Here is a 15573-nt window from a genome sequence, read left to right as displayed (position 1 = left end):
TCGATTTTCTCTTTTGAAACAAAAGAGAAACGTACTGTCAGTAGATGATGCTCTTGAAACTATTAAATAAGTGGAAATGTGACTTATCCAGTAAATGCTCTGATTCCTTTTAAATTTCACTTTATGGTGTCAGTTTTGTCTACTTTCTGCATCGTGCTGATGTGATATAACAGTTAATCACAGCAGTGTTTGTTCTGTTTCACTTTAACCCTACCGCTTCTTTCGGTCTCAGTAACATGATGGAGAAGAAGCTGCAAACACATGAGGAGGATTTCAAAGCCCTACTTTGTGCTACTGGCCAAGATTTATTTCAGAAGCTCAAGTATCCCAGCAGGGGCTTTGTAGACCCCCAGGAGGACAACCTCCGTCTGAAAAACAGGACCGGGAATTTGATCTGATGGTGACCAGCTCAGTCAGACCAAAGGGAACACAGCTTTATTTTAGGGAACCACAGTGAAAGTGATCTCCACTAGAAGGAGGGATGGAGAAATTTGGAGCAGGGAACCAGATCAGTAGAAGGAGCGAGATAAAACCTGGAGGTAAAAAAAAAAAAAAAAAAAAGAGGTGACGGACATGATAACAAAACAAGGCAACAAAGAGTGGGAATCACTGCTTTTAGTGAAGGGAATCAAGTGAAGCAAACTAGGCAGGAGACTGAATTTATTTCATTTAATGAAAATACTTACAGCTTGCAGTTGGTAGAGCTGTTGCCTTGCACAGTGGACTCAACTACACATTATTCAGGTGGATGCGAAAACATAAATCGGAACGTCGGAGTGAAGGAGCGACAGTCCAAAAACATGACTGTCAGGTTAATTGGTTTCTCTAAATTCTCCCTAGGTGTGTGTGCATGGTTGTTTGTCCTGTCTGCTTTGTGTTGCCCTGCGACAGACTGGCGACCTGTCCAGGGTGGGTGTACCCTGGATTTTTGCTGGAGATAGGCACCAACACCTCTCCCATCCCCACTCGGGGACAAGGGTGTAAAGAAAATGGATGGAAAATACTTACTTAAAATACTCACACCCAAAGAAAACGACTGCATCAATAACTGGAGTACGGTGCCTTGCAAGCGTATTCAAGCCTATAAGGATTTATGATTCAGATTGTGTCATGTGCCTGGTGATCCTTGCTGTATGTCTTCCCTCTTTTATTACTTACTTTCCCTTCCTAGCACTTTCAAATAAAAACCATTTGAGCCAAAAAAAAAAAAGCCTTTATAAAAAGAAATACAAATCTGGAATCTCCAAATATATTATTTTTTCTTTAACCTCACTTACTTTGATAATCCCAAATATAATCCAGTGCAACTAATATGATCAATCACCTGAGAAATAAACACCGTCCAAGTAGTATGATTTCATGTCAGTCATATTTTTTGTGTTGTATTTGTTGCTGCGTTTTCGCCAGAACTCTATTGAAAAATATGATTTTCAGTCTCAGTGGGTTTTTATGCATGTACAATAGAGATGAAATAAATGAATAAAATACAAAGTAGGGGTGGGTGATATGAACTTAAAGTTTTATCACAATATATTTTGAGGTACTATTGAAAACTAAAAGTGACAATAACTGTTTATGTTTATATATTTTTAAGTTGCTGTATGGCAGTGATTGTATGTCACAGCAGTCATAACCCCACAAACACAAATCCTGCTTGAAAAATATTCTAATTTCTAAAACACTCTCCCCTCACACCTGCAGCCCATTTCTAATCAGCCATCTGTTACTTGTTCAGTGATCACAGAACAGATGGCTTGATATATGTAACTCCTTCTCAGTTCCTCGTTGCTGGTTCTTCTCATCTAAACCTGTTACATCCTGTTATTTCCTCGTTTCTTCCTTGTGTCCCCTGCTGGCTTTTTCCTTGTATTTATGGTTTTTGTTCCGCTCTGGCTCCCATGTTTTTGTATGTTTTTTTTTTTTCATTGTTTCATTAAAATACAAAATTGACCTGCCACCTCTGCCTCTCTGCATTTGGGTCCACCATCAAACACACGTAACATGACAGAAATTGCACTAAGACGCAAGATAATATGTATTACTTAACAATGGTAAGTCAAGTCAAGTAAGATCTAAGCAACATACTCAATAAAGGTTCACATTCCAGTGTGACGAAAATGTGAAACAAATCCGAGGGATGTGAATACTTTTACAAGCCTGTACATGCTCTCTCAGGAGGAACATAATGTTCAATTTCCTTCCTCTGCTCCACAATCAACTCCTTCACTTTGTTGACATCCAATATGAAATGACTGCTGCCACCCTGCGCTGCACAGTGGTCTACCAGTTCTCCGTGTTTAGATTCCTGTCCACCACTCACAGACACCACAACTGCAGAGTCATCGGAGTGTTTCTGCTGATCGCATGACTTTGGGCTTCTCTGAAAGCCTGAGGTGTACAAAATGATGAAAAACTGAGAGTGAGGCCGGCCTGCCTGTGTTCCTCCACTGCTGCTTACAGCTCTAACACAGAGCACAACTGTTCAGCAAAGGACCAATCAATAGTTTTGTTGTTATGCTTATGATAAAGTGATAATTAAAAAAGTTCAAAACTAAACCCATTCATGTGAATGTGGATAAAAATGACATTAATGAGGAAGCATTGTGTATTTTCCAGTCAAATAGTTCCATCTATTTGACTGGTACAAGTACAAAATGCAGTATATCAAATCAGACCTAAAAACTTATAAAAGATTTGACTCTGTAACTTAACACCCTGAAATTGGGCCTCTGTAAGAAGCTCCTGCTCTTTCTGAAACTCTGCCTTCAGAAGGTCATCACAACATGGCTCCTCTATTAACCCTTTAACATTTTTATCAGCGATGCACTGAGAAGTCGCTCCTACAAAAAGCTCAGATGCTCAGTCCCACCAGCTGTTTGCTAATTGCTGCTGGCTAGTCTGAAGGAGCTGAGTGAGGGAGTCATGCAGGAGGGCTGGTGTGGGAGAGGGAAGCTTGTAAACTGAAGCTCAGAGGCGGAGATGTGTTTTTAAGGTGGAGCTAGGTCCACTCAGGCATTTAGCACAGCTGAATGGTTGCCAGGGGAAACTCAAAGATTTCTAAAACATGCATGAAAGAATCAAGGCAATACTCCTGGTGTGTTTTTGATGAGATAATATTATAACACGATGTAAAACTCTCTTATAATGTCCATGATGTAAAACTCAGTATTATGTAAAAAAATCTATTTTACATAATACTGCCCTTTAAAGAGAATATCAAGGATCTAAAAATTAAAAATGGATGGAACTTAGAGAGGGAAAGAAGAATTGAAGGAGAATAAAAAGACAGGAAGACAAATGAAACTGGCCTGCATTGGAAAACGGAAGATAAGAGTAAATATAAAACATAGAGAAGAAAAATGGATGTAAAATCTGCAAGAGGAGCAGCAAACTGTGAAACTAAAGGACTAGAAGTTGCAGGGGCTTTATAAAAAAAAAGAAAAAGAGGAAATGCTTCTCATTTCTCAAGGGGCTCATAGCTAAGATGGACAAAAACAGCAAGAAAGAGAAAAAGGTCCAAAACACAGAAAATATGTGCTATTTGATCTGCACAGGAAAGTGACAGAAACTTGGAGGCTCTTGTTGGGATCTGGCTGGACAACAGAATTCCTTCTTCATCGTTATTTTCTGTCTCTTATCGATTCCCCGCCCCGCTTCCCATTGTTTCCATGTTAGACTTTTTTCCTTCATCCACATCTTTCTGCTTCTCCCTCTTTTTGATAAGCTCTCCTGTTACCCACTAAACTTTTCCACTCACTTTCTCCAGCCCTCTTCATTCCAGGGGAGCAGCTCAGTGATTGGCATTGCAGTCTATGTCGACTGTCAGGTTCTGTTGGTAGATTTGGGCTTCAGTCTGTCTCAGCTTGGCTTATTTACACACAACAACAAAAATAACACAACTTAGATTTGCAGCAAAAACTCTAAAAAATAAGTTTTTAAGAAAATATGTTGACTCTGTGATGACATGGCATAATTTCAACACGAGCGGCTAAGTTTCGGTAAAGTTTATTTGCTAATTGCCTTTTAAAGCAGAATGAGATAAACCAATACAACTTCAAAAACTATTATTTTGTGATATCAGCAAAACCCACTACGACTCACAGGGGCGTGAAAAAGTTCTAGCCTCTTCCTTGTTCCTATTTTTTTTGCATGTTTGTCAAACAATGTTTCAGAAAATCAAACTAATTTAAATATCAAAGACGATACAAATAAACACAAAATGCAGTTTTTAAGTGAGGATTAAGGGAGAAAATAATTAAAATCTTACATGGCAATGTGTGAAAAAAAAGATTTCCCTCTAAAACTAATAACTGGTTGACTCTCCCATAGCAGCAACAACTGTGATGAAACTGTGTCACTTGCTTATTTTTCTTCAGTCGGTTGGAGGTGGACTCGCTGGCGTGTTTTGGATTGTTGTCCTGCTATAAAACCTAAGATGGTTTCGGCTTGAGGTTATGACCAGATGGCTGGATGTTGTCCTTCAGAATGTTTTTGACGACAGCAGAATTTGTGGTTCCATTAATCACAGCAAATCTTCCAGGAGAAATCCTTTAGTCTCCCATGGCAACCATTCAGCTGTGCTAAAAGCCTGGGTTGGACCAAGCTCCTTCTCGGAGCTGCAGTTTCTGAGCTTCCGCCTCGAAGAGAAGCCCTCCGTTGCCACTCCCCCTCTCAGCTCCTTCAGACTAGCCAGGAGCAATTAGCAAACACCTGGTGGAACTGAGCATCTGCCCAGCTCATTATAGGAGCTACTTCTCAGTGCAACACTGCTGAAAATGTTGTTAAAGGGTTAATAGAGGAACCATGTTGTGATGATTTCCTGAAGGCAGAGTTTCGGGAAGAGCAGGAGTTTCTTAAAGAGACAGAGACACAATTTCAAGGCGTTAAATTGGAAAATCAAAATTCGCTTAAGTCATATTTGATATATATAGAATTTTCATAATAACTGAAGAAAACATAGTTACTTGTTTGTGCTATGGAATGGCTCTATGTGCCTGGAACATAATACTGCCTGTTTAAGGGAAGACTTGAGAACAGTTCAGGTTAAGGTTGGGGTTTGGGGGTTAAGGGTGATGACACATTTTCACACCACTGTATGTTAAGTCATTATTCAAGATGTCTTCTATCAGCAGTCTTCTGTCAGACAACACACAGACTGCAGCTCAGCAGAAGACTGTTGGAGAAGGAACTTTTTACAATATATATGTTTAATAAAATGTTCTGATCTCTGACTGATAATACATCACAGGACGATAAATACATTTCTAGTACTACTGAATGAATGTATTATGGAGGTGATTCCCTATGAATGTAAACAGGTTTATGCCATAGTAATGAATAGATTGGTTGATATGAGACACAATAAATTATCATACAATATTATGTCATATAGTGCTAATATATGCTACAGCTCTGCTCAGAAGCCCAACACATGTTTTCCACCCTCAATGGTTTTATACTTCAGCATCAGACAGAAAGCATGAAGTGAAATTAAAACCTTTCTTCCATATCCTTCCATCACACAGATGAACATGTGAAACAACAAGTTGGATCAACCTGTAAACAGATATGCTGACTTTGTTGTATGTGAACAAGAAAGATAACGTTTATTCAATAATGACACAGATTCCTCAGACTTCACTGCTTCATTAGGAGCCAGAAAAATCATTAGCAAGTCTAGGATGATAAGAACTGAAATAAACGTCGAGGTTACAGTGAAGAGATTATTAAGGGAGATGGATTTTAGGGTTTTAGGTCTTAAACCGATTCATCACTGAGAACCAGACATTGTCCTTGATTTGTCATTCATCAGGAATCTCTACAGTTAAAATACTTACTGAAGGAGAGATGCTCTGTACGGCTAAATGTGGTTGGTTGATGCTGCTGTATAATTTAGCAGTCCACACAGAGGCTGGGAAAACAGTACAGCTAGAAGGTTGAAAGGCTCTGGGTCGTCGCTCAATGTTGTTCACCAAATTAGCTCTGGTTGAGCCGTTCACATTACAAAGTTCATTGGATCTCAGTGTCATCAAGTGAACCAGTCTGCTGTTTTTTAAAAAAATACAAAATTAAAGCTAACCATTATCAAGGATGCATCAGAAACGGATCCCAAAGCCAGAACTCCAAAGCTGGTTTCCTCCAGGTTTTAGATGCTTGTTTTAAATGAATTGGCCATCTGTAGGTTTTATTTTAAACTTTACAATATGATGATCAAAATGTGAATTCTCTTTTTCCAACTTCTGTGATATAAAAAACAAACCCCAAACAAAACACAAAAATATGAGTGAATCTCTCACTACAGGTTTTGCAAAGCTTCTTCACGCTTCGTCAAATTCTCTAAAAGACATAGCTGAGATTTTGTTACGCGACCTCCTTTAAGTTTTTAGCAGTCAGCGTCTTCCTTAGAGCAGGCAGCTGTCAGAAAATCTTTCATTTTGTTTCTGAGACAATCCAGCTAACAGCTGAACAGAGGACAGCTCTGCTGCCTTATTTCTCCTGCAATCTCAAATGTTTCATAGTAGTTTGTGTGAATCCTTTTAAATACGCCAGTAATCATAAAATAGAAAGTAGAAGTATATTGCCAAAAAAATAAATTATAAAACACAGAAAAGTTCAGATTTCTTTTTGCACTACTTCCAGTTGTGCTTTTCTTTTTCAAAGCGTCAGTTTAGTTGTTTTAACCTGTCCATTTCTTCCACCTCCACTGCAAGCCTTTTTGCATCCCTTTTCTCCAGCGCCTCGGTTCTGACGATGGTCTGATCTGCGTCCTGTGAGTCGATGTGCTGCTCTGCTTTCTGCTGACTTTGTTTCTGTTCTCCCTGAAGCTGCTGATCTGTCTGAAGCTCCTAGATCGGAACCACACCGCAAAACGTGAGCAGATATAAACGAGCCGTGTGTTTTGTTAACATGCATTTGAAAAACACAAGCGATTATCAACACTTTGCAAACTCTTTAAAGAACAGAAATGACCTAAATGTGTAGAGGAGTGTTACAGTACAGTGCAGACTGCAGAGGAACACACACATCAGATCCACGTTATTTTCTATTTGCTGGTTCTGTTTGTTTGATGCTGTTCTTTGGGCTTCAGGCTTTCAGTCATAGGTTAATATTAAATTTGATTTATGACTACGTTTGCTATCAGCTCTGGTCAGCTTTCACCATTTTCATGTTTCAACTATTGAATTGCATATAGATTTGAGAAATACACAGATATTTCTCAGTATTTTCTTCTAATGCAATGTACAAAACTCCCTGGGCAGAACATTTATTTATAAGTTACACGATGGATCAATTTATGTATATTAAAGTACTCTAGTGTAGTTCTGACTTCATCACACTTTATCACACTTAAACCAACATACTGTTGGTTTAAAAACATCATTTTCTCTGAATTATGGCTTTGTAAGGATTTGTTGCATTTTTTTCCCTTCACTTTCTTCTGAATTTTGCAACAGATCTATTTATATACTTTTTGGTAAAACTACTGTTTATTTTTTTGTTTCCAACCAAACAAATGCTGTGGAGCAGAGGGAAGTATAAACAGTACTTTGTCAGAGGTTTGTTGGCTTAAGATTTCCATTTTGCTCTCTGCTCTAATCATTCATCATCAGTGTTTCAATAGAGAAGCAGGACCAAAGGAAAAGCTGACAAAACAAGGAGCTTTATGCATTTTACTCGTTAAATAAATGGTGTCACCAGTTGTGTTTTAGTTGTTCCAACATAGATACTGCAGTTCAATTTGTATTTACACCAAATCATACACAGCCACTAATTCATGTATCTCTTCTGTACCCAGGTGCAGAGTGAATTTTGGTTTTCATTATTTTTTAAGCACATGAACAAAGTATCAAAAGTTAGAGGAGGTGAAGCTTCTGAATTGAGAATATTCCCCTCAAACATCTAGTAGACCTTTCATATCATATCATCAGCAAATCTACAGTCTATTATTCACTCCACTGTAACAATGTTTTCATTGATTCAAGTTTTTTTTGACAGTTTTATATCAAACATTTGTTTTGATTTCAGGCCATTTTGCACATTTTAATGACATTACCACTGTCTTTATTATGGGACCAGTGATCACCTCATTCATAATGATAAGTTGTCAGAAAGACTTGACCTGCATGACCTACAGAGATCCTGCAGGGTGAAGGATGCTCTTCTGTAGCTCTCAAAAAGTATAGACAAATTTGAAATTCCGACATTAAACTAAGAGGTTTTCTGTAATATTATTTTAATGAAACCACTTAAAAATTGTCCCAGTAACATTTGAGTTATTGCTTTGATATTTCAAAGTTGAGTTTTTCTCATTTCTCTGCTGTAGTACAATATTTTTATTGGTATCCAACAATAAAAACAGATGGATCCAGTTATTAAAATGTCCTTTCATTTAAAAAAAAATCCCTTTGCGTTCTAAGTGAATCACTTCCTAACTTGCAGAAACAACACGACACAAACAGAGATAAATGAAGCAAGGGAAGTAAATCTGAGAGGAAATTATTACTTTCTGCAGATTGAACTCTGGTTAACTCAGACACACACTGATTATCACATTTTCTTTTCCACCGTTTTTCACGTAGCTTAGCATGAAAACCACATCTTCAGTCATGGTAATAAGTGAGACGCTCACATAACTCCAGAAACGAGCCGTCGGTCCGCTCTGGTTTTGTATGGAGCGAGAGTTCAGGCCAGTTGTTCCTCTTGTTTTCTCTGCGCCGTGTCCCTCTTTCTTCTTCTGGTGTGGTAGTCTGTCATTTCCTCCGCCTGGTTCCTCGAGGAGTCAGACTGTCTGCGCCTTAAATAGTCTTGACCTCAGCGCAGACTCTGAGGCTACCTCCGTCTTTAACTGCACTCATGCTTCTCCGTTTACATTAGAGTGTGGTTTTTTGAAGGTGGGTGATTTTCATTTCAGGCACGCTGCTTGTAGCCTCACATGCTGCAGCGGGATTTTTTTTTTATGTTTCTCTAAAGCTTTATTTGTAATCTGAAATGGTCTCCATGGAAGCGGCGGCCCACATGATCGCAGTGCTCCCTTTGAACTCAATTATGATGTCAGGAATAGCCGAGGTTTGTGTACAACAATCAATACAGTTTATAATTTGACTCTTCCATACTGGGGAATATTCCATATGAAATACTAATGTAACTGGAAAAAATGAGGAAAACAATCAGGCTGAAATTGAAACCCGTTTCCAATAAGCAGTGGTCTTTGAATGCACTTATGTGATCAGAATGTATAAATGATTATCATTACATAATAACCAAATTTGAGACTCTTAACAGGGTGATAGAGCATCATGCCATGTTAAAATTATTGCACAAAGTGACTCAAAGTGGTGTCAAATGTTTGTGCAGGAAAAATGTTCATTTGTGGTGCTGCTACCATTGTAAATGTGGTGATCTGTGTTTTCTGTGTATTTATTTTGAGGTTTTTCTGTGTTCATTAGTCTGTTCCCCTGTGAGTCTCTGTCTTCCCTGTTTGTTCCCAGCTGTGTCTCGTTTCTTTGATTACCCTCCCAGTGTATTTAGTCCCACCTGTTGTATTTGTCTCTTGTCAGATCCTCGTCATGTAACCAGCCAGTTTCCCTGTGCCGTCGTGTGTTCATTGTGCTCCGTGGATATTTATCATTAAATCATCATCATGTTCATCCTGGGTCTGCGTGCGTCTTCCCTCACCTCACCTAACCTCCAATCATGACAGTAAAGATATTAAGAAATGTTTCCAAAGGTCATGACCTCTCTCTACCTTCTTCAGGTCAGATAAAATTGGTATCAGTCAACTCGACTATGTTTGTGCAGCAAAAATCCTTGTGCTGCTTTGGCTTTGAAGGTTTAAGTTTAAAGGTCAAAAGATCAACCATGCCCCAGGTATCTCCCCGCTGCCCCCACACAATATTACTAAATCAAAATGACCTTTAAACTTTCATTAATATCTTCAAAGCCAAAGCAGTTATATTTACTCCGATAAACTTGATTACTTGTAACAAATTAGTTAAATTTTTTAACCTGTTTTCTTTTAGTGTATCAAAACTATTGCTTATTTTTTACACATTTCTAGGTGTTCTGGCTCTAAATTACGACGCTATTTGTAATTTAATGCTCATTATAAAATACTCATAAGGTAAAGAAGTTCACGTTACACATGACCAAGTGCTGATTTGCATCCCGTCTTATCCTGTCCTGCCACATCAAGCGACGTCTTCACCAGAATGGAGCCATTAAATCATAATGAAAATCTTGAATTTACATACACTGTCAGGCAGCTGTATCTTTCACACTACATTAGTGCTTAAATGTTGGAACCAGCGAGACAGAGCTCTCAGGCTTTCCATCCTTTCAAGATGTTCCAGGACTAAAGTTATATTCTAATTATTAGAAATGCAAAGTGAGGCGCGGCGCCGTGGCATCTCCACGTGATGAAGCTCGACCGAATGTAATAAAAGTGTTTACTTCATGAATTATGAATGCTGCAGACTGGTCATAATCTTTGCTAAAAACATATTCTGTTAGGCATCCTCCAGTGGGGCGAATCAGAAGTTAAGCACACGAGCTACAACTTCTGCCGGAGCTTATCACCACCGGCAGGGATGGCTGTAAATTTACATGCAAGATGCAGTGTTTACTTCAGCTGCTCCCAATTGATAAAGCAAAGGGTGGAGGCAGTGGGAAAAAAGTAAAAAGCTTAGAGAGCAACGACATGCAGAAAAAAAAAAAAAAAACAGAAATAAAAGTTGCAGTTCATGATCACAAACGATAGAGAGCAAAACTCCAGACCCTTAGGCTAAGAGGGGCTCACTGATACACAATGATGAGTCCTGCTGAAATATTTGGATGCCAGAAACAACGGACGTAACTTTAAGCTATGGTGAGCCTCCAAGTTGTTTGAAACAAAAGAGGTCGGTCAGGTGCAGGGGTCATAAATATGAGAGCAAAATTATCTCCAAAGAAATGTTTTTTTTTTATTATTATTTTCTGAAGAAAACACAAGTACAACAAACCAAAACCCGAACAGGAAAGCATGTTTTTTAAATTGTTTGTGAATAGAATAGGGTGTGTGTTATTTATTTATTTTAACCAAAAATAAAAGTGAAAACTTTTCGAATTTGAACTATTTCTGCACAGAATTTTTTATTCAGTTCTTATGTCAATATTTTAAACCTTTAAATATATTGTGTATAATAGTAACAGTTAGCATACATGTATGAAAATGTACTTAAGTACAACAACAAAGTACTTCCCTACATCCCACCACTGATCTGCTAGACTTCATCTTCCACCTTCAGATTTTTCAGATGGCTTCTTGTTTCACGTGAAAAGAACGACAGCGACACTTTGCAGACGTGGCCGCGTTCGACGGGGCTGACAGCAGAGACCTCAAAAGTAATTTCACATTCAGTCGTGACGCTTAATTACATTTCCAAGGTGCTGCTGACTACCTGGGGAGGCATTTTTACAGCAGAACCTGGAAGGGGAGGTGACTTTGTGTCCCCTGAGCGCAGACTGTGCTCTGAAACGGAACACGAGTCCTGAAAGGTGGCATTAGCGGCTCACTGAGATGAAATGGTGTCAGCCTTTGTCTTACCACATGAATGGATTTAATTTGTGTGATCTCCATGTCCTCAGAGCAGTGGAGCAATCAAAGGTAATGTTGATGAGGCTCAAGGGCACCCGGCAGTGCGTTTTTACAGCCCAAGTAAGGTACGATGAGAATGAACAAGCATTTTGTTAAAAAGATAAATCGTACCTTAAGGGTGAAAAAGTAAACCCAACAAGATTAACTGATAACCTGTAAAGACCAATACAACACATGATTCTCCCCCCAGTCTGCTAAATAGCTGTTTGTATGTTTGTTGCTGTCAATAGATTTTCATTTGTATAATACCTCAGTGTCATTAGCTATGTATCTATTATTGACTATAAAATTGCGCAATTTGACAATTCAAAAATACATTTGCTTGATGAATACACACCAATTATGCAAAAAAAAAAAATGTTTTCTGATAAACCATTTCTACGTTAGGATGAAGTGTTTTTTTTTTTTTTTTGGCCATATCGAAACTAATTTATTTAAACAAAAACTGCATCACACGAGTCACATGATCAACAACTGGATGTTGCTACTGGCTGAAACAACACAGAAGATGACAGGAAGTAGCAGGAGGATGATGGCGCTTTATGACTGATTGCATGAACAAACTTATTCACATGTGATTTTAGTTGCGTTTCTTAAGTAGAAACACCGCAATTGCAAAATTGTTTTTCCAACATTGACAAAGTTTTGTGCACATTTGCAATGCAAACGCTGACCTGTGATAACTGAGATCCCCCTCTTCTTTAACTGATTATTTGCAGTAAAGTTTTACAATAACAGGATAAATTCTAAGTTTCACAATCATTGTGTAATTTTGGGCTTTGTTAGCTCAGGATGTTTATTGCACAAGAAGAAAAGGTACATTAAGGACAAACAATCCAGATATTATTTCTACCTATTTTATTGAACAGAATATTTTTTTTTTCTTTGTCAATTCCAGGACATTCTGACAATTCGCCACAGGTACTTTAGTGTCCTTCCTCCGTCCAAAGGCATACGCTTCACTGTGAGCGACTCTAAGTGGACTCAACAGGGTTGTGTGTCTCCTTGTGATAGGCCTGTGGCTTGAAGTTCGTGACCCCTGCTCCTCATTCAAAATAAGAAGGGACAGATTCTAGCCCTCTGCAACACTCTGTAGAAATGGAGGACAAATGAAAAGCATAACTAGAAAGAGTGACCAGTTTTTCTTTTATTGTTTCTGCTCTCAACAACCTCTGAAATATAGCAGTGTAAGAAAAGGGGTTGACTTTCAAAGTATAGATAACAAAATGATGAAAACTGAAATTAAGAAACCAATTTCCTTAACTGAAATAAATAAAAATGCTAAATCATGGGGAAAATCGACAATTTTACCCTCTGAAATTATAGATATAATATCCTTCCTTTTTGCATTTTTGAATCTATTTACACACAAGCAATTTATGTCAGCTGTCTGTAAATTAAGCCACTCCATTCTCCTCCGTAGCAAAAGTTGGGAGAAAACTTCAGTCATTTGTCCAACAATAATTGAATACATTTTTCAAAAATGGTGTCTTCTGTTAAGCATTGTTCACCCAATCGACGTTGACTTAATCACTGTACAACACTATGACCTTTTTGAGTTCTACACCTAAAAATCAACCAAAGTATGAGCAAATTAAAATTGTTATAACTAATAAAAACTAGCAAAACTAGCAAACTAAAGACTAATTAAAACTAACTGAATTAGACAAACAAAAGTCACAACAAAAGAAAACTAAACTATACTGAAAAACCCGAAACTATTACAAGCCTGCTGACTTTCACCTATCAGAGAGGCAAAGCTGCCAGACTCACAGGTCTCTTCAAGGTTGCCTTTGGTTAGAGCAAAGAAGGAGCAGAAAACAACAACAGAACAACACTGGATTTTATTTGACCCTTTCTGTATCAAATCAAAGCTTCCCTTAAACTCAGCAGATTTCCCACATTCTGTAAAAACTCCTCTGGAAAAACAAGTAAGAAATTATACACTGGATGTGTTTCTGAACTGAAAGTGCCGATAAGAAGAGAATGGAGCTCCGGCTTAAAGAAAAATGAGTTCATTTGTTAAATGGAATCAAATTAAGTTTGTCAAATGTAATTTATTTACATTTTGTTTAACATGACAACTTAATAAACTTTACTTGGATAAACTTAATTTGATTACTTATACCAAATTAACTGTACCAATAAACAGCATTATTTTTTAGCAACAGAAGGTAACATAGTTACTTGATTGTACTACAAAATGGCTCTATGTGCCTAGTAAATATACAGTACTGCCCCTTTAAATAAAGACTCAGTAACCTCTCACTGATCTGTCCTCTGTCCAGTTTGTGGGTTGAAATGCAAGCTTCTCCTTCTAATATTTTATTTTCTCCCTGCCTACAGCCAGAGGAAGATCACTCCTGTCTGTCGCCCCTCCTCCTCTCCGCCTCCCAAAACAAGCTTCTCCTGGGAAGATCATGTCACTCTGGTTTTCCACAGCATGTCAGTGTGTGAGAAAACACATCTCCTTCAACGTGCGCGGGGAATGTTTGCATCAAAAGAAGATTACATTGCCTATGGGGGAGGAAGTGATGTCTGTTAATGCTGTCACTAAGGCAATCACCCATGAAACATCCTCCACAGACACAGCAAGTCACAGATGCTGTGAAACTTTTAGGCTGATTCTGGGAATTTGTCAGCCCAAACTGTTGTCAGTGCTGACAAGGTCTGCACCAACCAGACACAGCGCTGTAGCATCTGCTTCATAATTATCTGGCCTCAGACAAAGTGACCCTTTTAATTTCAGCTAAACTAATTATTTAATTTTCCTTTGGTATTAATAAAGTATTTTTGAAGTTGAATTGAATTGAATCTGCTTCCTGGTACTTTTTGCCATTGCAGCATACTTGCTGCAATGTTGGAGAGAAGATGAGAGAAAAAAAAGCAAAACTAAAAATATTGACAAATAATTTGTTTAATCATATGTTTTTTATTCTATTCTGTTTTTCAATCATTATTATAAAATATAAGGTAAAATGTATTTTTTGAAATATTATTTGTCACTAACCTTTCTGATTGCCTGCCAGTCAATTTCATCAAGCTGCTTTACTTCTCCAGCTAACATAGTTTGAAAACGCAAAATGGACACATTTCTGACAAGAACAAGTCAGAAGGAACCAGACGCTCTGCTGTAGAGGACTCTGCTGAAAAAAACCTAACAACTCTTAGTGAACTAAGATCAGAAAGGATGAACATTTATGCCAAAAAATGCAATAATTACTGAAAAGTGAATAAAAGTAGGCAAAAATAAATAAATAAATAAATAAATAAATAAATAAATAAATAAATAAATAAAAAATAATAAAAGTTGATGTTGCTATACATATTTTGCAGTGTAGTCTGTGAATATTTGGAGAGGCGATCCAGAAGTGTGCCACCGCAGGAAGAGAGAGCAAACAGTACTAGTAGTACATTACGTAAGATTTTTATCATTTTATTCCCTTTTCTTAAAAAGGTTTATATTGATTTTTTTCCGCCCACATCCTTACTAAGAAACATTAAAGTGATTATCTACAGTCTTTACTTAGCCAGGATTAAGTAAAGACAAGATGTTACATCACAAGCATGTTAACAGTTTAGTTTGTCATCAAGCATCAGGTTGTAACATTGTTAATGTATTTATTTAGTTTCCAGACTGAAGTGATTCCCATCTAAATGTACGAGAGTAAGTATGTGCTCAGTGCTCAGTGTTCCTGGCTGATGTCACCACTGAGCAGACAGAAACGGTTGTGACAGCCAGATGCTAATATCAGATGAGCACAGGTAGTTTATGTCAGCCACTTCTGGATGTTAATCAGAGTTTGTTGAAAGGAAAACATCTCTGTCTGCCTTCCTGAACATCAGACAAACTGAAACTACAAGGTGAATTAGAGGTGAAAACATTACAGTGAAGACACACACACACACACACACACACACACACACCCCCACACACACAC

General features: G+C 37.9%; 1 long non-coding RNA gene across 1 annotated transcript; it reads right to left on the bottom strand.

Annotated features, from left to right (window-relative positions):
• Positions 1-5586: 5586 nt before the first annotated feature.
• Positions 5587-9016, bottom strand: LOC106944086 (uncharacterized). The gene is made up of 2 exons (XR_001424107.1): positions 8630-9016; positions 5587-6845 (listed from the first exon to the last, which is right to left on the bottom strand). It is a non-coding gene; the product is annotated as an uncharacterized LOC106944086 (long non-coding RNA).
• Positions 9017-15573: the final 6557 nt, after the last annotated feature.

The sequence above is a fragment of the Poecilia latipinna genome, unplaced genomic scaffold (assembly GCF_001443285.1).
Source record: "Poecilia latipinna isolate Pla-1442-1.1 unplaced genomic scaffold, P_latipinna-1.0 Scaffold101, whole genome shotgun sequence".
Lineage (NCBI taxonomy): Eukaryota > Metazoa > Chordata > Actinopteri > Cyprinodontiformes > Poeciliidae > Poecilia > Poecilia latipinna.
This window is presented reverse-complemented; position numbering and strand designations above follow the sequence as displayed.